Source organism: Cannabis sativa, chromosome 7, assembly GCF_029168945.1.
Source record: "Cannabis sativa cultivar Pink pepper isolate KNU-18-1 chromosome 7, ASM2916894v1, whole genome shotgun sequence".
Classification (NCBI taxonomy): Eukaryota; Viridiplantae; Streptophyta; class Magnoliopsida; order Rosales; family Cannabaceae; genus Cannabis; species Cannabis sativa.
The window spans coordinates 15,580,089-15,606,618 of NC_083607.1; the positions used below are offsets into that span (position 1 = coordinate 15,580,089).

The 26,530-nt window shown below is 29.6% G+C and overlaps 1 long non-coding RNA gene across 1 annotated transcript; it reads right to left on the bottom strand.

Annotated features, from left to right (window-relative positions):
- Positions 1-280: 280 nt before the first annotated feature.
- Positions 281-2,755, bottom strand: LOC115718672 (uncharacterized). The gene is made up of 2 exons (XR_009683494.1): positions 2,427-2,755; positions 281-1,159 (listed from the first exon to the last, which is right to left on the bottom strand). It is a non-coding gene; the product is annotated as an uncharacterized LOC115718672 (long non-coding RNA).
- Between the last annotated feature and the right edge of the window lie 23,775 nt (positions 2,756-26,530).

A 26,530-nucleotide genomic window follows, 5' to 3' on the forward strand; every position in this document is an offset into this window, starting at 1 on the left:
GTATGCAAAAAATTAAGCAATTTACTTTTTTACAGAACTCAATTTCGATTTAATTTGAATTAGTTATGATTTTTTGAATATAGGTGTTTAATTTTATTATAGATGCATATAGGTTATTGTTGCTAAATAAAATATCATAGTTCTTGATAGATTTTATTTAGGCTATGTAACGCCCCGATTTCCCGAGACGTCACACTAGCTAGTCCGTTTAAAACCATTTAAGATAAAGACAATAAAAGACTTCTTTAATAAAAAAAAAATAACTAAGCATGAGATCTCATTATTTTTAAAACAAAACATTTATTTATTCATAACTTTAAAATATAAAGCCTTACAAAAACTATTTGAATCATAATCTTAAATGAAATATTTTTAAACCAAAACATCGTGACAATCCCCTAACATGTAATCCATGCCTCGAGCTCGCCACCCTCACTGTATAGTTTTGCCTTTACCTGCACACAGAGTACCCGTGAGCTAACGCCCAGTAAGAAGAGCTATGTAGGACATAACCCCCCAACTAGATAACATAGTCATAAGTATAACAATATCACAACATCAAATCAATTCATACCATACTTGCATACATATAACAACATGTCATATCACACATTATTCTCACATACAATACAACATCATATCACAGTGTAATCTTAATGCATGCGATACTCACACACATAACATATAGTATCTTATCGCACATTGTCCTCATATACGATAATCTACTCCCACTCATGTTGATCAGACATGAAGTGTAACTTGCCCTGCCTTGTGCTGTTCTCACACTCGGCATCCAATAGGGAAATCCCTTATCACAAGTTGTACTCACCCATGATAGGATAACCTGCAAGTAAACCCATACAAGCAGCCAAAAATATATCCTGCAGTGCTATGCTCACACCAGCAGCAGAAAACCTATCTTATAAGTGCTATTCTCACACAATCAGTTAAAAGCCTTTTCACTATCACACACTAACAACATTAGCATAAAACAACAATCTACCATAGAATAAAACATGCAAATACAAACCCATAATACAGTTGTATGTTTCAACATACACCCTGTGCACAGATGTCCACTCTTCTTACCTCAGTTGCTAAGTATATCCTTTTCTCTCCCTCGAACCTCTTGCCGAGTTTCTTTGTTGAGAACAAGATCCTAAATCCAATAACACAATAACACTTAAAATATATTCAAGCATAACCTAAGATTAACAATGAAATCTTACGTCAAACTACACAACACGTAGGTTAATTTCACTTGCATGACACACTAAACACAATCATTTATCACTATGATTCACACCAACACATATAATGTACTAAAACGAACATTTTTAACGTAAAATATGAACTCATACAAACACTCTTTACGTGAAATCTCACTAAAATACCATTTATTAACAAAATATACCAATATGTAATTATTTACCAAAATCAGAAGCTAGCATATATCTTAATCATTTATACAGATTATAAAACATATTTAATCTATCAAGAAACACGTACAATTTATTATCCATATTTATGTACTAATTTACACTTAAAACTGTATATAAAATACTAATTATTTAAATAAATAAAATAACAAAACATCTCAACCTAGTCTTAAATTTATTTCATAGACTAGAATTATATTGTAACATCATATTCACAGTTCCCAAACAGTGAACACAATTTTTAATATTTACTTTATCTAAAACTCAATTAAATAGTTAATTAGTCACAAATAATTATAATAAATACCTACAGCAACTAATAAATTATAAGAACCTTTTTATTTTGTACCATAGATAGTAAATAGCTCTACAAAAATACATTTTACTGTTTTAGCATCACTTAACTATTTTTCATAATTAACTTAAGCATTAATTAAGTAAATTCATGAAAAATACCAAAATTGATTAAAAACCGAATCTAACTCTTCTAATACACTTTATAATCTGTAATAAGTCATAAATAATTTTCTTTGAATTTTCTAAGCAACCTAGGTATTTTTCATAATTAAAATAAGAAATAACATCAATAATTCATGAAAAATACATAATCACCTGAAAATTCAATCTACCAATTTTATAACAGTTTATATATCATAGTCCATCATATAAAATAAATCTAGATTTTTTTTGAGCAACTTAAGTATTTTTCATAATTAATTTAATAAATAACACAAATAATTCATGAAAAATACAAAATCGATCAAAAATCTAATCTATCAATTTTCTAACATTTTATAATCCATATTAAGCCATATAAAATTATTCTAGAATTTTCTGGGAAGCCTAGCTATTTTTCATAATTAATTTATAAAATAAATCAATTAATTCATAATAAATAAAATAATTGCAAGAAAATTCTAAAACTTCATAGCAGACCTAGAAATACCTAAGTAAGATCAAAAATCCAAGAAAATCCAAAAAATAAACCTCAGAAGGTGTTGATCGGAGCTTCGCCGGAGTTACGCCGGCGAGCCCTTCTTCTCCGGCGACGGCGAGCCTCCAACTTCTTATACAATTGCTTTTCACGCATTATTTTGATTGGAAAAGCTTCCTACAGTGCTTAGAACCTCAAGCCGACCATAAATCACCAAATAATACGGTCCAACATCGTTGTCTTCTTCGTTGCCGGTGTACCTTTAAAAATGGAGTCCAACAATGGCAATTTTCGTTCAGGGCTTTAAAGCTTCGATTCTCCACGTCAAAACAGATTCTTGGGGTCCTATAAGCTTAAACACAATGTTCTTTAAACCCAGAAATGGTTCGAGTACGTTTAAATTCGATATTGCTCAAGAACATGCTCGAATGTGCATGAAAATGGTGGATTTCGAAACCTCTGCTCTTAGCCCGTTTGGTCATGACTATTAGCTTCCTTAGATCGTAGAAAAGCTACTCAAAACGATCAAACAAACCCAGAAACTCTCTAAGTGTTTCAAGATCAAAATTTTTCTTTCTCTCTCTAAGTTTCATGTAAATCTATATCGGTCTCTCTCGCTCTCTTTCCAGGACTTCTTCACCTACGAATTTTTTTGGGTCTTTAGGCTTCAAAATAATTGTATAAAAGATCGTAACAAACTCATTTTGTGGAACGATTCATAGTTCCACAATTATCGGGATTTTGTTACGGATGTTACTAATACTTATTATAATAATAAAATTTGTAACAATTACACCATTCTATAACAATATTATTAATATTACTATATTATATCTCTAATAAAATGACAACAATAATATAACAAATATATTACACCATAATATAAAATAAATTCACATAATTATTATTGTTATACCCACAATAATAATATGCACAAAATAAATAATTAAATTATCACAAGTATTTAATTATTTACTCAACATTCTCATATGTTTAATAAATTTTCTTAATATGCAAATTAACAAAGTACTGACAAAAGGAAAAAAAAATTACAAAATTACCCTTTCAAGAAAGAGGATATTACAGGCTAATTTAGTTTTTGGGCCTATTCAATTAATAACAGTTGTTCATTTTAAGGTTAAATTCCTCTCTTTTGGGCCTTGTGTGAGAGTTGGGAGCCATAGTAGTGGGTACGACATACTGAACCCAACACCCCCTCACATGAACCACCCCAATTGTGAAGGCCTCTTTGCCTGATTTGAATAACTGTACTAGGTTAATTAAATTAGTTTAACCTAATAAAATTGATTAGCAACATAATTAATTTCATTTATTTTGAAATTAATTTAAGAAAACCATAGTTTAAAGAATTTTTTATTCTAAGCTAAACTATATGTATTTTCTTGTATTTAATTAAATATAGAATTATACCCATGTAGATTCTTTCTGAAGCTTAATTTAAATTTTTCATTAAATATTCCTATTTAAGTTGATATTTAGTTATCTATAACTAATCAACTTAAATCTGAATATCTTTTGGATTTAAAATTTCAAAATTAAGTTGAGGAATTTTAGGAATTGGTTATTAAGATTCTTTAGATATTTTTTTTTAAGTTGATATCTTTTCGAATATTAACTTAAAATGGAATATTTTCAAATTAAGTGGTTACAACTTAATTTTTTTTATATTTAATTAAATTTAAATTTGAAAATATTTAAGTTCTAGATTTTTTCTAATACAACTTAAATTAGATATTTTTTTTCTTCAAATTTTGTGGAAAAGATACTTGGTCAAATAAGATATTTTCTAGATTGTTATTTCTAGACTACTTATTATTTCTAATATTAAAATAGGAAAATATTATACATTGTGAAATTAATTATTTAAATAATTAATTTTGGTACAATTTATTTTAAGTATATTTTTTCCTAGTATTAAACTAGAGATTAATAATTAAGCCTTCTCTACACTTAATTATTTATTTCTTGAATTTAATACATTTAATTAATTTGAAAATTAAATATCTAAGTTGATTTTCATCATGATACTTAAATATTTCTTTTTCATGACACTTAATTAAATAGAAAATTATTTTTAGTTGAAATTTATTTTTTCAACTAAATTTAAATAATTTTCAAAATATATTTTTTCTTTATTTTATTAATCAAATTTCAAAATTGCATTTCTTAAATGCTGGAATTTCGAATTTTATTTAAAAAATAGATTAAAGTTCTAAATTATTTATTTTAATTTTGGGCCAACTTAAATCAATGATTTTTTCATTTAATGATTAATTAAAATAAATGAAGTAAAATATATTTAATTAGAAAATGAATTAATTAGTCCATGAAAATCTAGATAGATATTATCTGTTTTTGCTTGAAGTATTTTTCTAGTGTCTTTAATTAAATAGAAAATTAATATTTAAGTTGATTTTCATCATCATACTTAAATATTTGAAATTTTTCTTATATATTTAATTAAATAGGAAAATTATATTTTTTGTTGTAAATTAATTTTATTAATTAATTTTGGGCCAACATTAAATTAGAATAATTTTTTCAGGATTTATTTTTTATTTTAACATGCATTTTCGAAAATTGTATTCTTAAATACTTTAATTTTTAGAAATGCAATATATATATTTATAAAAAATTCAATTTGAGTTGTAAATTAATTTAAATTAATTTTGTAACAACTTAAATTGAATATTTTTCTAAATATTTATTGGAAATTATTATTAAGATGGAAGAAATTCATGTTATTTTCATATCCATCTAAGTAAAATTTATAAATATTAAATTAAAATTTATATTTAGAATTTTTCATTCTAAATTGGAATTTTTAATTAAATAAATATATATTTAAAATAAATAGATTAAAATAAGTATCAAAGAAAATACAACTCTCTTTAAATAATGAGCTTTATTATTATTAGGACATTCGATCTCCATTGTTGGTCTTACAATAGTTAAATGTTTTCAATATAACCTCGAGATGCTACACTTCGTCCCCTTATGGATGGTTATTCGTTGAACGCATTTAACACCGTAAGATCTCATGATTTGATAAGTGTTTTGTAAGTTTTCGTCTCTATTAGACTCTCCCCTACGGTGACTACTTAGAGATAAACTTATAAAACATGAAACAATGGTGGAAGCTCATAAAATGAGAATAACCTTGACTCTCGCCTACCAGGACAACGTTGGATTCTTATTTTGATCGAATAAAAGGTTGCTAGAATGGTTTGCATTTTAGATGAGCTGACAACTCTATTCAATGAATGATAATTTGACTCTCGCCTACCGGGACACTGTATCAATTTGTTGGAAACCTTGAAATTATTTAGGATTGTATGTTTTAGTATTTTCACTGGTCATTCCTACTTGCTATATGTTTAATAATTTCTGAATTGTGTATGAATTTATATTAAACCATGTTATTTTCTTTTATTAAATTGTAGTTTAATTTCGAATCTTCATTGTTGGTCTAACTTGTTTTGTTTATCTAATGAGATAAATCCCTAATGGATTTTCACCATTAGACATACATAATAGTGTTAGATCTCGCACTACAAGAAAAGGGACCTTTTATCCCACTTTTTTAGTTAACAAAAATAAATAATGGGATAAAAGATATATTGAGACTTTTTATCCCACTTTTAGATTAAAAATTTTTTTAGACAAGGGCCCTGTTTGGTAGAAAGTTTAAAAAAAAATATCAAAGGTAAAAAAATAAGTTCAAGATTCAATTTTTATGGGTTAGCCAAACGGAGATTAAAATATTTAGGGAAACCTTTTATCCCGGTTTTTAACTAAATAACCGGGATAAAAAGTGTTTCCCTAATAAAAACACTTTTATCTCGCGAACACATATATCTCTGCTATTATAACCTCGACTGAAACCCTCCCAAACCTAGAAACCCTCACCTAAACCCAGAAACCCTCGCCCAACAAACCCAAAAATAGTCTCGATCTCGCCCATACCAGAATCGCCCAAACCCAGTAGCTAATCAAACGGTTAAAGGTATACTTTTTTTCTTTGTTATTTTTCCCTATTTTGTATTTTTATCCACCATTTTTTTTGGGTTCAAGAAAATATAAAATCCGATTTTTTTTTTTTGTTAATAATCTCTTCTAGTTTAGGGATTATTTATTATGTATCATTTTTTACCTTTCTAGCTCTTAAAGATTTGATTTTTATAATATTTGAATGAGTTATTGATAGAATTTTTTATGAAATGGTAAAAAAATTTGCTATGACAAAAATAAACATTTCTACTAGGGGCAAATAGTTCTTTTATATATCTTATAAATGTGTATCTAAACAGAATTTGTTGTGTCAAAATAATTATTTACATGACAGTGGCATTGTATATGCTTTAAAAAAGTAATTACATGGCACTAAAGAGACTTAACAATTAGTTAATAATATACTAATATTGTTTATTAGGTTTGTAAAGATTGATGAGGTGTTAAAATTAATAAAGAAGATGATTGAAAATATTTATTGATATGCATTTTGAGAGAGAGAAAAAATAAATCTATTTTTAATTTTGTCTATTTATTAACTAATTTATTCTTGTTATAAATATTAATGATTATGTGGATGTCCAAATCTTTTATTTATTACCATTAATTGTAATCAATATTCCTCTTTTTCTTAGTTTCTTAATATTTCACTCTTGTATTTGTATAAATAGAGGTTCACCCCATTGGAATAAACAACTGAGAAATTCTCACACTTTCTCTTTCTCTCTTCTTCTTCTTTCTTCTCATCTACTTTATATTATTTTATATTATTTTATAGCACGTTATCAGCACGAGTCTCTGCCCAAGCTTCAAGTATGAGTCTCTGCCCAAGCTTCAAGCATGAGTCTCTGCCCAAGTCCCAATGTAAGTATCTTGTTAAAGTTCTTGAATTGTTTCAAAGTCAAAATACACTAAATATATATTTATATATATACTCCTCTGACTGAAACAATTTCAAGAATCATTTGGTTTCTTTTTTCTTTTTATCTATATATCTATATATTATATATGTATGTATATGTTTTTATATATTTATTATAGATTTCATATATATATATAATGTTCTTATCATTCATAATATTTACAATATATGTGTGCCTATGATATGATAGAGAAAATCTATATAAATTATACATATATCCAGAAGATTATGTATCATCGATAAAATATTGCATATATCCTAAAGATTATGCATCATCGATAAAATATTGCATATATCCTGAAGATTATGCATCATCGATAAAATATTGCATATATCCTGAAGATTATGCATCATCGATAAAATATTACATATATCCTGAAGATTATGCATTCTCGATAAAATATGGCATATATCCTGACGATTATGCGTCCTCAATAAAATCTTGCATATATCGTGAAGATTATGCAAATGTAATATTCATTATATAGTTGATGGATATATAATGAAAGAGATGAATACATATTTATATATATGTTCTTGTATTCTTTGAGGACAATAAAAGTAATCTAATATCGATATAGATTTTGACAAACATTTCCTGAAGTAAAACTATATTTATCGAAGAAAAAAAATGATTGTAATGTGAATACAACTAAAGAATCATTAAAAATGATTATTATTGATGCAATTTTATAGTTGGTTTTGAATACCCAAAAAGAATGTTAAGAAAATTGCATTGAAACATTAAAGTATAAGAATAACAATGAGTATGACTAATGTTATTTAAATACATGAGGCAGTATTTATTGTTCATCATTCCCTGCAGAGAATGATACAATCTCTTTTAAAGATTCCTCGTATTAATCATGTTATTATACATTGTTATTACTTGCAATGTTGGAAATTATTGAATCTGACATATGTTAAAGATTAAATTTTGCATACATCTTGGAGACTATGCAAAAATTGCATTCATATATTCTTTGCAATATCGTAAAAGAAATTGTTGAATAATTTCTTATATTTTTATGGATGAACAAGTAATAAATTTTTAAGAAATTTATAATAATGTTCTACTTGTTCAACGTCATTCCCCGAAGTGAATGTAATGATTTTAAATAATCAATGACATTATTTACTACTCAAATATTTCCAGAAAAAGTGGAAACAACTAAAAGATGAGATACCACACATAATCAAAGTGCATGAAATTTATATATCATGTGTGGAATTGAATAATAGTGGTCACGTACCTGTAGTACGCAGATACTTATAATCAAGATAAAAGTATACTTGATTATTTAATAGAATGTGAATTGTACAAACTTATTGTACATTTAGAATATTTAAATATCATTACCTAAAGAGAATGAATAGACATGAAATTCTATTTCAAAGAATATAGATTTCACATATAGTGGTAATGCCAGAAGCAAATTAATATATACATATTTTATTATTTCTTGAAATTAATAATTTCAAACTATTGTTAGTACAGGATATGTATATATATAGTTACTATATAATTCAGTTTGCATATTCCCAAAAGTGGATATATAATTTACTAATATTTGTTAGTGATCCAATATAATCAAAGTGATAAAGAATCACAAAATGATTATTTGAAAAGCTTTCTAAAGAAGTCTTACATACAATTGCTACTTTGAGTAGTAAAATATCTTTGTATGTACCTAGATGTATAACTTTTATTTAGTTATGAAAGTGATAAAGAAAAACTTATTATATGTACTTGTTGTACATTTCAATATATAATATATCAAGTCGTGATAATTAGACTGATGAATAGTCTATTAATAAATTAGACGACTTGTTAAAAAGATACCAGGAAAAATGAATGATATATTATGGTTATATCTATTCGACCATTACAATAACATGATGAAGTTGTCATGTATCTTTAAATTATACACATCATTGAATTGATGATAGTGATTCATGAAGAAATATAAAGTTTGATAAACATAATAGTGACTCCTGAAGAATATATATGTTTTGGAGAATAATATAATTATATTATTCGTGTATATAAAAATGAAACTTGTAATGATTATGTTGTAGTGATTTTAGATTACCTTATGAAAGTTTCATTGAAATACAAATTATAGTGAACCTGAAGTTCATGAATTGAGTTATTTTGACATGATCAATCATATGCAATAAATTGTCAAAAGATTTGACTAAATTTTGTTGAAGAACCAGAAGATTCTTCTCATTATTAATTTATAAGGGTCAAAAGAAGAATATGCATATATTTGCACATAAAAAATATTTAAATTATATTTCTTAAACAATCTTGAGCCATTGTTAGATTTTTATTGCATAGTTTCTTATCGATGTAATAAGATTTTATGATCATGCATTTACAAAATGTGTAAATTTATGTATTTCTTATTATACACGTGTGACTCATTCTTAGAAATGAATTAAGTTCATAAGTATTGAACTTGAACCTGAAATTTATTGAACCTGAAGTTCAATGTCATATAGTATATATGGTTTTAAATAAATATTGATTCATTGTGATATATTGAAATCCCTACAGGTGTATTAATATTATTAGATATCACAATTTTTAAAAATTCTCTCGATCAGGGGGAGAGAAGCAGTTGGGATCGATGATAATTTTTGAAAAATGATCCTTGCACAAAGTATATAAGAACGATATAGTTAAAAATGATATATACCAACTGCAAATCAATATTACTCAAAGTTGAGATAGAATGAGTTGAAAACGCCTGAAGCGTAAATGAACAATATAGAAATTATTAGTAAATGTTCATTTGATTTGCCCTGAAGTTGTTAAATCTAGAGGTACTCATGGAGATACCTTAATGTTATAAAGTATTAAAATGATAACCGTGATGAAAACGGTACTCAAAGAGACTCCTAAGAGAAGTTAGACATAACACATTTCATCATAATTGAATCCCTGAAGTGATTCGTTATAGGTACCTATAAATGATAAACATATTTGAAAATATGTAATTTAAAGAGATCTCTATAACTTATGTCAATATGGGAGGAAATTATCATTTATTGAAATTTTTGTCGACAATAAATATTGAATGTGTGCATATGCAATAAACTAACATGAGATAGCAAGGATCATTGTATTAGATTTGTCGAGAATTATCGACATACATTTTGATTTTTGGCCAAAATATTATGACGCAATCCAGGCAAATTTACTCACATAAAGTGAAGTAACACCTGTAGGGTGTGCAAATAAATATTTCTAATGAGAAATTTGCATATATGTATTTGTACATAATGAATTGTTGTACAAAGTTTGCATAGACATGAGATTGATTGAAGTAAGGCTTAAATATTGAGAAAATATAATCATGATTTGATTATAGCATGGAATATATTTTATGAGGATTTATAAGCGTCACATAAATGTTGCAACAAAAAGTTATTCATTTGGAGCTCCTAATATAGTGAGAATTTGAAATAAGCCTTATCTAAAAATTCTAGAAGAATTTAATACATGTCTTAAGTGATATAAATTCTAAGTCGCGCGCACTATATGACAAAGATCTTTGTATGAAATAAAGACATGTAAGGAAATTATTATTTGAAAAATACGTATGGTTGTCTATGCAGTATAAATACGTAAATTATACGTTGTGATAGACTCTTGAAGAGTTTTTGATTAATTGCAAAACAAACTTTTATTTCTTTTGAATATCGAGAAACATTAAATGTATAAAGTTTGTTCATTAGTATTGAAGTCCTGAAGTACTTCATATGTATTAAGAATTATAGATATATGATCATTTGATATGGAAATTAAGATCATACAACAAGATGGAACAAATATATGGTCTTGGAGTACCATCATTGTTACAAATGAAAATTTATATTATCATTAATGTGTTATGTTCATATCTACTTGAAATGTTAAATTTTAGTATGAACAAGATTGTATATACACATGAATGATACAATTAGTTGGATAAAAATTAATGTTCCACGAACCCCTCATCTATAATTTAGAAGTCCATACATACTCTGGAAGAGTTATAGAAAATATATGATCAAAGATCATATATGGTTATATTTTAAAAGTGATAACAATAATCTTATGAGATTTATTATCACCAAAAGAATTATGGATCATATGTGCATGAGGGAGAGACATATTCATGTTGCACTCTTTTTCCCTTAGTTCAGGTTTTGTCCCACTGGGTTTTCCTGGCAAGGTTTTTAATGAGGCAACTTGCAAATAGTTATGAATATAAAATATATATTGTACTCTTTTTCCCTAGCTCAGATTTTTTCCCACTGGGTTTTTCAGGCAAGGTTTTTAACGAGGCAACTATAAATCATGTTAACATACTTGTATTTTATGAAGCAAGTAGAGAATGTGTCTGAGTGAGATCATTGACATAGCATATTCGGAAAACATATGGATTGCACTCAATAAAGAAGTATCAACCCAAGCAATTCTCTATGGATAATACTGCTTGCATCGCTCAACTAAAAGGAGGGTACATTGAAGGAGATAGAGTTAGAACACATTTCACCAAATTCTTCTTTATACGCTTTAAGAAAATGTATATTGGTGTTCAACATATTCAATCAAGTGTCAATCTTGCAAATTTATTCACAAAGTTATTACCAACATCAACATTTGAGAAGACAGCAGACAATATCGAAATTCGTTGGTTAGAAGATCTCCACAAATGCCTAAATGATGGGGAGTTAGTTTACACTATACTCTTTTTCTTTTGATCAAGTTTTCAACAAGATTTTTAATAAGGCAGTTATTATGGACATCCAAGGGGGAGTGTTATAAATATTAATGATTATGTAGATGTCCAAATCTTTTATTTATTACCATTAATTGTAATCAATATTCCTCTTTTTCTTAGTTTCCCTTTTTCTTAGTTTCTTAATATTTCACTCTTGTATTTGTATAAATAGAGGTTCACCCCATTGGAATAAACAACTGAGAAATTCTCACACTTTCTCTTTCTCTCTTCTTCTTCTTTCTTCTCATCTACTTTATATTATTTTATATTATTTTATAACAATTCTAATATTATTTTTAATGTTGAGGTTTTTAATTTACCATGCACACAAATTTGGTAAATTTTAAGTAATATAAGAGCCTATATTTCCTAAGACAAATTAGTATGTAATTTCATGTACATTTTTATTTTTTATTTTATTTTTCCTTTCTAAACAATGTGTATCCTTTTAATTAACTTTATCATTCAATTCATTTTTTTTATTATTATTATGATTGCTAATTAACAAATTTTATATTCCAACAATCTAATAACACTTCAAACAAAATAATAAATTATATATTTATTAGTTAATTGTTACTATTCTCACTTAATTTTAATTTGAACTTTTTTTAATTGTATTTAATATTGTAGGTTGTGGATTGTTATTAGAAAATGAATCAAAATATCAGTGATCATTGATTGCTAGTTAAAGGTACATTATTGACCAACAAATTTTTACTAATTATAAAGCTATTAGAGGAGTTTGAATATATTAGATATTCATCCGTAGTGAAGTAGGTTCTGCGATATAAATGTACTGTGGTCGGATGAGTGGCAATTATTATATTGTTAAATACTTTTTTAATTATTTTTTCTTGTTATCCATTTACTTGGGTGCATTGTTAGAGAGTTATTAAATTAGGAAATATTGTAAAAATAGGGGAAACTCTTGCTAATTTTTTTTTTTGGATTCTTAAATAACATATTTTTTAATATTTAATTACTAAGCATGCTTAGAATTTTTCTTGCAACTTTTAAGTTTTTTTTTTCAATCTTGTTTATTATGAATTTTATTTTTAGTTTTAAAATGGATAAGTCATAGATGGAAGAGAAGAGAAAAATCCCACAATTCCTAGAAGGATTTAAAATTTTTTTACAGTTTGCCCTAAAGAATTGTAGCGATCCTGAAAAAATTCGGTGTCCTTGTATCTCTTGCAAATGACAAATTAACTTTGACTAATATATCATATATATTATGTTAGTGGAGATTGAATATCTTAAATTTTCATACGTAGTGAAGTAGATACTGGGTTTTATTGACTGTGTGGAGATATAAGGAAAAACTCTACCCATTTGTTGTATTGCTATGTACTTAAAAAAAATTCGGGAATGTTATGGAAATAGAGGAAACTCTGCCCATTTTTTTAGGACTCTATTTCATTTTTTAAAACAAATGCATTTGGAAAAAATTAAATCAAAGACAAAAAGAGTTATACAAGTTTTATGATGTCGAGCTTCTTAGTTATAATAATGAGCAAGACAAGGTGATAGCCATCAATCAATTATCAATGTGGTTAAACACTATGACTCAAGTAGGATAATATTTTTTTATACCATGGAACATAGGGTAAGAATCACACCTCTATTTCACTTTCGCTATAATATTTATTTTATATTGATATAATATTGTTACTTTTTTCAGAAAGCATTGGATGTTGATTATAGCAATGACATCGGGAAGAGTTGTATGATCTTACCGCTTCGTCAACAGTGGTTAAGTCAATTGCTTCCCTTGACATATAAAAATTAATTAGTAGCATTTTATTGTATTTATTTAGACACTATGTGTAGTATTTTAGAGATTTATGCATAATATGTAAAGTTTTATTTAGAATTGAACTTACCAATTATTATTGTTGTTATTAAAAATGATATTAATTATTTATTTTTAATTAAGTTTTTTTTATACATACTCTATATAATTATAAAAATAAAAATTATATTTATTTGTGATTAAAAAAAAATGAATGAAATGAAATATAATAAAATTAAAATAAAAAAAACCTATACATTTATAAAAATGGGATCAAAATTAAGGTGACTTTTTATTTAAAAAAATAGGATAAAAGGTACCATTTTACCCCAATTTTTTTCATAAAAAGTGGGATAAAAGGTACCCTTTTATCCCAGTTTTTTCATCAAAAGTGGAATAAAAAGTACCATTTTATCCCACTTTTCTCTAAAAACCGGGATAAAAGGGTACTTTTTATCCCGGTTTTTTAAATACTTTTTATCCCACTGGCATACATCCCGGTTTTCATTTTAGCGAAAACTGGGATAAAAAGCCTTAAAAACCGGGATAAAAGGCCGTTTCTTGTAGTAGTGTCGAAAGATAAATATTGTATATGCAACATCTAGCTGTTCATCAATTGATGACACCTTAGACTAGTATTTTTACAATATGAAACAAGAAGATTATATAAAGAAGATTACTTTGACTCTCGCTAATCCAAGCATCGTTGGATTCTTATTTATAAACAAAATTATCCTAATTCCTCTTAGCTTATTCATTTCGAATTAGCTCAATAACATATCATTGGATGAATGGTCTATATATCATTTAATGTCATTATATTTTCTCTTAAGAAATTAGATGACGCATATGATTATAATCCCGAAATTCTATTCCCAATTGATATAAATCCTCAATCTTAGAAATCTCCTACTTGTATGGGCAAATCTGACTTAGAGTTTAAATTAGTAGTGGTGGTCCAAGAAAGAATTACTCATTATATTTGGTATAAATTTAAGTCTTTGACTTTAATTTTAGATTCCAAACAGAAATTTTCTTATATTTCTAATTCCAGGATACTATACAGTTACACTTTCACAAGTGTTTAATACCATTTTCTATCATTGGTTTCAAACTGTATGGAATATGAGTTTAATATTCTGTGACTAGGATCCACTTGCACTATTCTAAGAACTTTTTGAAGTAACAAAACCTAAGTCATCAAAAAGACACAACCATATTTTTATTAATCTATGGCATTTGTATCTTGTTCATAGTGTTTTTGACAAGATCATCAATCTCTGCAAAGAGTTAATATGCCTATATCCACTGAAAGTAGTGTTGGAAGTTATTTTACCAGGAACTTAGATCTACTCACAAGTATGTTGATTTAACAACCTAAATATGAACTTCTAAAACGATAGAAAATTAAACACATAAGAGTATCAGAAATCTTACATTGGGTGCAGCGGAATATATGTCTCCTCCCACTCAGATCTCTAACCCTTGATTCATTTCTGTAGCAGAGTATAATCAAGATCTGAGCCCGATAGTCCTTCTTTGTTGTTTCTGAATTCTACACAGCCTTCCTCACTATGATTGAGGTATTACTTGATGTGTGTGGGCACTACTCTAGCACTTATACATTTCGAAACAGTGAAGGAAGAGAGAGAGAGAGGGTGGCAGCTCAGAGAGAATTTTCAGAGAGAAAATTCTATCAGAATAATGTTGTGAATCAGTTGTACAGTTCTCTTCAACTCTGAAGCCTTTGCCTTCTATTTATAGAAGACCACCTAGGGCTATGATTGAATTAATTGACATTTAATATTGAAAAAATCAAATGGAAAAGGGCAGCTAAGTGGCCGGCCTAGGCATTGTGGAAACAAGGCTTGCCACTTTTCCAACTTTCCTTTTCCTACACTGATAGTTTCCTGTTTTGTCAAAAACTGCCAATTCCTTTGTTCAACCACATAAATGTCAAATCTAATTATTTAATAATTAAAATTAATTATCAAATAATATATTGTCATTTATTTTATTAATAATGAAACTAATTAAAGTTTCCTAATTAATAAATATGCCCTGCAAAATCTCCATTTACTGTTTTGCCCTTAATAAGTGATAAATTCTCAAATAGACAAGTCTATCTTGAGAATTTTTAATTGATTAATTAAAATCAATTAAATGAGTCTTACAAGTAATATTATCTCAACTAGTGAGGGGACCATGGGTCTATATATCCGAGCTTCCAATAAGCAGATCTAGAATTTACCACTTAAATTCACTGACTTATTAATTCTTCGTTGAATCCACACATAGAACTCAGAATTGCACTCTCAGTATATGGAATGCTCTATATGTTCCACCATATAGACACATCATTAGTTATCCATTGTTATAATCCTAATGTGATCAATGATCCTCTATATGGATGATTTACACTGTAAAGGGACTAAATTACCGTAACACCCTACAATGTATTTTATCCTTAAAACACTTAACCCTGTATAAATGATATTTCAACTAAGTGAAATGAGTACTCAATCATTTATCTCGTTTGGTTAAGCTCAAAGGAAATCACCCTTTGCTTACTATTCGCCAAATAGAAGCTATAGATTCCATATTTATGTTAGCGCTCCCACTCAATCACACTACCGTGTTCCCAAAATGTATGTATTGCCCAGACTAAAGATTAGGCTTAACTAACAAATCAAAGAACACGAATAATACTCTTGAAATTGAGCCTAACCATATCAGGATTTCGATCATGTGATCTAGGATCAACTTATGATATTGAATTGAATAGATATTTACGGTAAGTTTCAAAAATCTAATTCAAAGTTCAATATCGGTCAATTCCAATGCATACTCCATGCATCCAACCTGAGCTTTACTTTAACCTATGTTCTGGAAAGAACATAACATTTCTCCAAATGCAAGTAAACTCTGTTGTAGATTGTCATATCAGTAAAACCCAATGTTCTGATAAATCTAGGAATACTTTATTCACATAGTCATGTTTACTTTCCACTGTGTTGACAACACAATAAACATGATCAAGTATGTGAAAAGGGGTTTGGATGAATTTATAAATCAAATAGACAAGCAATTGATTAAGTGAACCAAAACATACACAAACGAATGAAAAAAATACTTCTGTTACTTTATTCATATCGAATAATCTGGATTACATTGAAACAAAGTTTTATTTAGGGCATAAAACCCAACAAACTCCCACTTGCACTAATATAAAACAAATCAGTACATTTCAATTAATCCTAAATTCTGACGGTGCTTTTCGAATGAAGTTACTGCCAAGACTTTGGTGAATGGATCAGCTAAGTTATCCTGCGTATCCACTTTCTCCACCAGTACATCCCCTCTTGCCACATATTCTCTGATAATATGATACTTTCTTTCTATATGCTTACTTCTCTTGTGGCTCCGAGGTTCCTTACTGTTGGCTATAGCTCCACTGTTATCACAAAGCAGGACTAGAGGCCTTTCCATTCCAGGAACTACACCGAGACTGGTGAAGAACTTCCTAAGCCAGACAACCTCTTTAGCTGCTTCAGCCGCAGCTATGTATTCTGCCTCCATGGTAGAATCCGAAATCGCAGTTTGTTTAGCACTTCTCCAAACCACTGCTCCACCCCCAAGAGTAAACACCATCCCAGATGTAGATTTCCTGTCTTCAAGACATCCCTGGAAATCTGAGTCTGTATAGCCTAAGGGATTTAAAGCACCACCCTTATAGACTAATACATAATCTCTTGTACTCTTTAAGTATTTCAAAATATACTTAACAACATTCCAATGTACCCGTCCTGGATTTGACTGATACCTGCTCACGATTCCAACTGCATAGCAGATGTCAGGTCTAGTGCATAGCATAGCATACATTAGACTTCCAACTGCAGAAGCATAAGGAATTTTTGCCATGTCTTCTATCTCTTGAGGATCAGTAGGACACTGTTCTTTAGATAGACGGATACCATGTCTAGAGGGCATGTTTGCCCCGTTGGTATTGGTCATGGAAAATCTCTCTAGAACTTTGTCAATGTAGGCTGTTTGAGAGAGAGCAAGGGATCTATTCTTCCGGTTTCTGACAATCTGAATACCAAGAACATAGGCTGCCTCACCCAAGTCTTTCATGTCGAATTGAGTGTCAAGCCATTCCTTGATGTGAGTCATTTTCTTGACATTGTTGCCAATGATCAAAATGTCATCAACATAAAGGACTAGGAATACTACTACTTGGTTTTCCTTGAGTTGGTAAACACAAGGTTCATCTTCATTCTAATGAAAGCCGTATGTTTTGATGATCTCATCAAACTTTTTATTCCATGAGCGAGAGGCTTGCTTGAGTCCATATATGGACCTATTTAATTTGCAAACTTTATTCTCCTGCCCAGGAAGAACATAACCTTCTGGTTTCTCCATATAGATGGTTTCTTCAAGAAGCCCATTAAGAAAGGCTGTCTTGACATCCATTTGCAAAATTTCATAATCTAAAGCGGCAGCTATGGAGAGAAGAATTTGGATGGATTTGAGCATGGCAACCGGACTAAAAGTTTCCTCATAGTCCACACCTTCTCTTTGGGTATAACCCTTGGCGACCAGTCTAGCTTTGAAAGTTTCAACTTCGCCTCCAACACCTCTTTTCTTCTTGTAGACCCATTTACATCCAATTGGACGAAAATCATCAGGTGGTTCTACATATTCCCACACTTTGTTCTTTTCCATGGAATCCATTTCTGAATCCATACCGGCTGATCATCGCTTCTGTTGCGGACTTGTCGTTGCCTGTTTATAGGTTAATGGGTCGTCATCAATACCGTCACCAACGACCATATTGATTTCACCATCCAAGCCATAACGAGATGGTTTTGTAGAAACCCTCCCACTACGACGAGGAGCGGTGACCTTCTGAACAGGAGCTTTGGTAGTAGTTTTCTCAGTTGCTACAACTGAGGGAGTGGGATGTTCCTCTTCTTGAGTAGAAGAAGATGGTACATTTGAAGGAACAGTATCTGTGAGCATTTCCTCTAATACAATTTCACTTTTCGGTTTGTTGTCTTTCATATAGTTATCTTCAAGGAAAGTAGCATTTGTAGAAACAAACACTTTGTTATCCTTGTGACTATAGAATAGCCCACCCCTAGTCTCTTTAGAATTTCCGAGAAACATGCAAACTTCAGTTCGCGATTCCAGTTTGCCATCTTTCTTTCTTAAGACGTGAGCAGGGCACCCCCAAATCCTATAATGGCGCAAACTAGGTGTACGACCATTCCATAGTTCGACGGGTGTCTTAGGGACTGCTTTAGATGGAACAACATTTAAAATGTCGTTTGCCATTTGAATAGCATATCCCCAGAAGGACGTAGACAGAGTTGAATAACTCAGCATAGACCTAACCATTTCTAAGAGAGTGCGATTTCTTCTTTCTGCAACTCCATTCTGCTGTGGAGTGCTTGGGGCAGTATATTGGGATTCAATTCCAAGTTCAATTAAATGATCTTTGAACTGCATATCCATATATTCTCCACCCCTATCAGTTCGCAAGATCTTTAATGTTTTACCTAATTGGTTTTGAGCCAAAGCATGAAATTCCTGAAACTTTTTAAACGTTTCAGATTTCTTTTGCATTAGGTAAAGAAAACTATATCTAGAGAAATCGGCAATGAAAGTGACGAAATACTCATAACCTCCTCTGGCTTTTACATTCAGCGGTCCGCAAACATCTGAATGTACTAACCCTAGGGGTTCTTTGGCACGCTCTCCCTTTGCAGAGAAAGAACGTTTGGTCATTTTTCCTTCTAGGCAAGACTCGCAGACTGGCAGTTCTCCTAAGACGAAATTTTTCAATGGACCGTCTTTGGTTAGCCTATTGAGTCTATCAAAACCTATATGACCTAATCGTAAATGCCATAGATAAGTTTGATCATCATTATCAATCTCTTTTCTCTTAAGGCTTCTAGGTTTAGCTACATTGAAAAGTTCAGTATTTAGTGAGATTTGAGTATCAAGTCTTAAAACATAAAGCCATCGTTCCATGTTTGCAACACATATATGAAATCCATTACGAGAAATTGAACAATTTGAACTCGAAAAATTCAATATATAATAAAGTGTTTGTAAACATGAAACGCTAATCAAGTTTCTACTAAAATTAGGAATATATAAAACATTCTCTAAAAGTAAAAACTTCTTAGAATTAAACTTAATTCGGGCTGTTCCTCTTGCTTTAACTGATACCATCTCGCCATTTCCAACTTTAAGCTTTAACTCATCTGGGTGAAGATTCTCCCAAGTTTCAAGCAGCTGCAATGAAGAACATACATGGTTAGTAGATCCAGAATCAACAATCCAGGTGGATTTATCGTTCTCTAAAACACATGATTCAAATACAAAAGCATCACCTTCGTTTGAATTGTCTAGAAGCCTGGGACATTGTTCTTCTGTATGTCCCTTTCCATTACAATTTGCACATAGAACATGATGTCTGATAATTGTACTTGAAGAAGCAGCTTTGTTAGAGCCCTCATGCTTAATCTTCTTCCTCTGATTAAAGCTTGCAATACCAGGAGGTCCCATTGCAATCAGATTCCGCTCATGGGCCCTCAACTCAGTCTCGAGTTTGTCCATGTCGGAGGAGTTAGGATTGTTCAATAAGTAATATAGAACAAAACTGTCATACTCTTGATAAAGACTATAAAGTATGAGTCTTACCCATTGTTCCTTTGATAAATCAATTCCTAGTAGATTTGCCTTTTGGAATTTCAGATTCATCAACAATAGGTGCGAGTTAATGCAACTACCAGGATGCATTTTCACACTATTGAGTTCTTTTGCAAAGATACTAACTAGGAGTGGATCGGGATGAGGGTTATTCATATTGGCACTACAACATATCAATAAACAGAAGTAAGGTTTTGGTTCTATAAATTCATACACAGGTTCAGAAAACAAATAATCACATATGTTATAAAAAATACTAAATCTAACATAGTTTATTTTCCAAGGTTTTCAACGAACTGATACAGTGTCCCATTTAGGCGAGAGTCAAAGCATCATCCATTGAATAGAGTTGTCAATTCATCTAAAATGTCAAACATTCTAGCAACCTTTTATTCGATCAAGATTGGAATTCAGCGTTGTCCCGTTTAGGCGAGAGTCAAGGCAATTATATCTTATGAGCTTCTACCATTGTTTCGCATTCTTGTAAGTCTTATACAGTCGCCACCATTAGGGTGGTCATGAACCATATAAAAAAAAACTTATAAGAATACTTATCTTTCGAGATTAAACGGCGCTAACTTGCTAATGAACGTTCCTCCATTAGGGAGGATTACTCACTAAAACAATAGCTATGTAAAACCAACAATGGAGATCGAATTTCTCTTGATTAAAGCTCATTATTTAAAAATGTATTTTGTTTAATCACTTATATTCCATATCTCAATAATGAAATATTACAAATTAAAGTAAAAACTTTAATTAAATTTCAAAAAATGGAATAATTTTGAAAAACATCTTATTTAAGCTGTTTAGAAAAAATCTAAATACCCAACTTAAAATATTCTTCAATCAATGACTTAATTAAATATTACCAATTAAGTATTAACCACTTAATTTAGAAGATATTCCATTTTAAGTTCCCATATTTATAAAATATCAACTTAAAAAATATCTAAAGAATCTTAATAACCAATTCCCAAAATTCCTCAACTTAATTTATAATAGGAAATTCAAAAATATTCAAATCTAAGTTGATTTGATAGATTTAACTAAATCTCAACTTAAATAGGAATATTTAATGAAATTATAAAATTAAGATTCAGAAAGAATTTATATGGTTATAATTCCATATTTAATTAAAAACAAGAACATATAGCTTTCCAGAATATAACTATTCAAACTATGTTTCTCTTAAATTAATTTCAAGGAAGAATGAAATTAATTATGTTGCTAATCAATTTTTATTAGGTCAAACTAATATAATTAACCTAGCACAGTTATCCTAATCAGGCAAATGGGCCTTCACAATTGGGGTTGTTCATGTGAGGGGGGGGGGGGGGGGGCTGGGTCCAATGTGTCGTACCCACTTCTAAGGCTCCCAACTCTCACACAAGGCCCAAAAGAGAGGAATTTAACCTTAAAATGAACAACTGTTATTAATTGAATAGGCTCACAACTAAATGAGCCTAAATAAAATCTATCAGTTATGATATTTTATTTAGCAACAACAACCTATATGTATCTATAACAGAAATTAAACATATAGGCTCACACAGGCACACACACTTGGATGGATCCTATCATGTTGCTAGGTCATACACAGATGAAAGAAGTTTGTAAAAATTACATGTTACAAATTATTTACTTGATCTATCATCAATTGAACCTTTGGTTAAAATTAGATCATAGGATCTATCATCAAGTTAACCAAGGCAATTTAGATCAAGCAAAAATAGGTTTTAGAAAACTTACAAACAATCTAAAACACATACTCCTGCAACAATGTTAGATTTGGATAGTTGGATGTAGGATTTATTTAATTTCAAACATTTATTTCGAAAATAAAATTAAAATTAAACCTACCATTTTGAAAAATTAGGTTTTGGGTAACATAAATGTCATTTCAAAATTAAATTGCTAACTTTCCTTTTAAATTTCATGTTATTTAATAAATCAAATAATAAAATAGAAAATGGTAAATACATACCCTTTTTCTTGTTTTACAATTTAATTTAATTAAAAAATAACAAAATTTAAAAGTTAACAAAAATACTTTATTTGCTCTTTTAAAAATTAATATCTGACCTAAAAAAAAAATAATCAAATTATAAAAGAAATAAGAAAAGAGGTAAGCAAAAACTTGATTTTTCCTATTTTCAAAATCAAATTACACTAATATCTAAAATTAATTTTAAAAATTAAAATTAATTTATTTCTGATAATTAGATTTGAAATTTGAAAAACAAAAATCAACATACAAAACTACACAAAAAATCGGAATTTAATTCCATGAAATAGCATGAAAAATCGAAAAAATTGAAAAATTGGATGAACTGTACGGATGGCATGCCATGCATGCAGCCATTCCGCGCGCGTGTGATGAGGTTCATCATCCCGATTTTTCCAATTTTCAAAAATTCATAACTAATTCAAATTAAATCGAAATCGACTTCTGTAAAAAAGTAAATTGCTTAGAATTTTCCAAACTATCCAATAAAAATAATTACAGAGACAGAAAAGTAAATATTTTTCCCAGAATTCACAAACAACATTCAAACATCAATATGACACTCAAAGCAACATGATACCATCCAAAAAACAAGCAAATCGTTTTAAGTCCAAATTTCTTGCAAGCAAATCAATTACCATGGCTCTGGTGCCAGTTGTTGGAAGTTATTTTACCAGGAACTTAGATCTACTCACAAGTATGTTGATTTAACAACCTAAATATGAACTTCTAAAACGATAGAAAATTAAACACATAAGAGTATCAGAAATCTTACATTGGGTGCAGCGGAATATATGTCTCCTCCCACTTAGATCTCTAACCCTTGATTCATTTCTGTAGCAGAGTATAATCAAGATCTGAGCCCGATAGTCCTTCTTTGTTGTTTCTGAATTCTACACAGCCTTCCTCACTATGATTGAGGTATTACTTGATGTGTGTGGGCACTACTCTAGCACTTATACATTTCGAAACAGTGAAGGAAGAGAGAGAGAGAGAGTGGCGGCTTAGAGAGAATTTTCAGAGAGAAAATTCTATCAGAATAATGTTGTGAATCAGTTGTACAGCTCTCTTCAACTCTGAAGCCTTTGCCTTCTATTTATAGAAGACCACCTAGGGCTATGATTGAATTAATTGACATTTAATATTGAAAAAATGAAATGGAAAAGGGAAGCTAAGTGGTTGGCCTAGGCATTGTGGAAACAAGGCTTGCCACTTTTCCAACTTTTCTTTTCCTACACTGATAGTTTCCTCTTTTGTCAAAAACTGCCAATTCCTTTGTTCAACCACATAAATGTCAAATCTAATTATTTAATAATTAAAATTAATTATCAAATAATATATTGTCATTTATTTTATTAATAATGAAACTAATTAAAGTTTCCTAATGAATAAATATGCCCTTCAAAATCTCTATTTACTGTTTTGCCGTTAATAAGTGATAAATTCTCAAATAGACAAGTCTATCTTGAGAATTTTTAATTGATTAATTAAAATCAATTAAATGAGTCTTACAAGTAATATTATCTCAACTAGTGAGGGGACCATGGGTCTATATATCCCAGCTTCCAATAAGCAGATCTAGAATTTACCACTTAAATTCACTGACTTATTAATTCTTCGTTGAATCCACACATAGAACTCAGAATTGCACTCTCAGTATATGGAATGCTCTATATGTTCCACCATATAGACACATCATTAGGTATCCATTGTTATAATCCTAATGTGATCAATGATCCTCTATATGGATGATTTACACTGTAAAGGGACTAAATTACCGTAACACCCTACAATGTATTTTATCCTTAAAACACTTAACCCTGTATAAATGATATTTCAACTAAGTGAAATGAGTACTCAATCATTTATCTCGTTTGGTTAAGCTCGAAGGAAATCACCCTTTGCTTACTATTCGCCAGATAGAAGCTATAGATTCCATATTTATGTTAGCGCTCCCACTCAATCGCACTACCGTGTTCCCAAAATGTATGTATTTCCCAGACTAAAGATTAGGCTTAACTAACAAATCAAAGAACACGAATAATACTCTTGAAATTGAGCCTAACCATATCAGGATTTCGATCATGTGATCTAGGATCAACTTATGATATTGAATTGAATAGATATTTACGGTAAGTTTCAAAAATCTAATTCAAAGTTCAATATCGGTCCATTCCAATGCATACTCCATGCATCCAACCTGAGCTTTACTTTAACCTATGTTCTGGAAAGAACATAACATTTCTCCAAATGCAAGTAAACTCTGTTGTAGATTGTCATATCAGTAAAACCCAGTGTTCTGATAAATCTAGGAATACTTTATTCACATAGTCATGTTTACTTTCCACTGTGTTGACAACACAATAAACATGATCAAGTATGTGAAAAGGGGTTTTGATGAATTTATAAATCAAATAGACAAGCAATTGATTAAGTGAACCAAAACATATACAAATGAATGAAAAAAATACTTCTGTTACTTTATTGATATCGAATAATCTGGATTACATTGAAACAGAGTTTTATTTAGGGCATAAAACCCAACAACTAGGTCATCTCATTCGCAGATGGATGTACATTCAGGGGTGGATATTTGTTTTTCGTTGTATTCTTAAAACGATAACTCTAGATTATATCTTATGCAATGAAATTTGAAATGTTTAAAAAATTTCATTAATTTCTAGCAATGGTTAAAACCATTAAGGTAAGTGGTTAAAGATCTTGCGAACTGATAGGGGTGGAGAAATAGTTAGTAGATATGCAGTTCAAAGATCATTAAATTGATTTTTTAATTATATCCAAACTTACCTCCCCAGAAATTTCGATTTGCATATAGATGATTAGTTACAAAGTCGTTGCCTAAATCCTTCTATGGTAATACCATTTCAGAATGATGTAATGGTTGTATACTTAATGTAAATCATTACTAGATTCATGGATGACCTAATAAAAATCTGAAGAAAAGCTAGAACTGTTAACCATGTTTTGTTAGCTATTCTAAGTGATTAGGGGTGGACCATCCCATAGTCAGTAGATAAGAAAGTGTTTGTTTAAACAAATACTAATTTTCTAAGAAAATGACTAAGTTTGAAAATAAAGTAGCAAATAAAGGAGATATTTATTTCTTGATTCCAAAAGTGTTCTATCATCTTATTTGACATATGATGATCCCACTGCCTCTGTTGTCTTGTCACAACCGAAGTGATCAATACCATTTAGTTTTCTTAGACATAATTCACGGTACCTTGTCGTAGTGGGAGAGTTTCTAGGAACTCACCTTCTTATGACTTGGAAGATACTAGTGATTAAAATCCATTGTGAGTTTAAACAAGTAATGGATTGTCAAGATAAGAAACTAAGAAGAAAAGCCAATAGAACTATGGTTTAATCCATTCACATGGAGTAACCTAAAATTATCTATTACAAGGACATAAACGGAAATTTTCGTTAATAAGTCTATTCAATGGAGTTAACAAAACTTCATGTTCCTAGTATTATAGGTTTAAGTTTATCTAAACCTATGGCTTGTTGTATACCTGGTAATTACTTACTCTAATGCTAGCAACTTACTTTAGTAAGATGCTGAAGCATTTTCTTTCTAATGGCAATCTAAAGAAGCTTCACAACTTCCTAGGCATAGATTTTATTTATCTAAGGAAAAGTCTCAACTATTCCAGAAAAGATAAAGCCATGAAAGAATTTCTTAAATCAACAGTGAGAGGTCTTAGATATGCTTTTGTATGCCTTAGACCAGACACCTGCTGTTGAGTGGGAGTAATGAGTAGGTATCAGATTAATCCAGGAGAAGAACATTGGAAGACAATCAAGTAAATCTTAAGATAAAGAAGAGGAACTATATGTTAGTCTATAAGGGTGTGTTTAAAACTCTTAGACTATACCAC